The following is a 668-nucleotide window of genomic DNA, read 5'->3' as shown; positions in this document are numbered from 1 at the left end:
GGTGAGGTTGGTGGGGATTTATGAAGGATGGATGTGAGTGGTGAAGAGAAAGATGGGATTTGATAGGTGAAGGGTTTTTTGAGGAAGAGGTGTTGAGGTGATTGGTGAATGGGGGAAGAAGAGAGAGAGTGGTGGTGGGGTCCTGTGGGGTCCACAGATCCTGTGGTGTCAAGAAAAAGGCATCCTTGCACCAAATGGCATCAAAATCCACGTTTTGAGCCATTTCTGGCGTTAAACGCCGGGCTGGTGCCCATTCCTGGCGTTTAACGCCAGGTTCTTGCCCTTTTCTGGCATTTAACGCCAGTCTGGTGCCCCTTTCTGGCGTTAAACGCCCAGAATGGTGCCAGACTGGGTGTTAAACGCCCAACTGCTAGGCTTACTGGCGTTTGAACGCCAGCATCCTCCTCCTCCAGGGTGTGCTGTTTTTCTTCCTGTTTTTCATTCTGTTTTTTCTTTTTTCATTGTTTTTGTGACTTCTTATGATCATCAACCTACAAAAAAGATAAAATAACAAAAGAAAATAATTAATTATAAAACATTGGGTTGCCTCCCAACAAGCGCTTCTTTAATGTCATTAGCTTGACAGGGGACTCTCATGGAGCCTCAGAAATGCTCAGAACCGTGTTGGAACCACCCAACACCAAACTTAGAGTTTGAATGTGGGGGTT

This window comes from Arachis duranensis, unplaced genomic scaffold (assembly GCF_000817695.3).
Source record: "Arachis duranensis cultivar V14167 unplaced genomic scaffold, aradu.V14167.gnm2.J7QH unplaced_Scaffold_212100, whole genome shotgun sequence".
Taxonomy (NCBI): Eukaryota; Viridiplantae; Streptophyta; class Magnoliopsida; order Fabales; family Fabaceae; genus Arachis; species Arachis duranensis.
The sequence above is the reverse complement of the archived record's forward strand: the minus strand, read 5'-3'. Positions refer to the sequence as shown.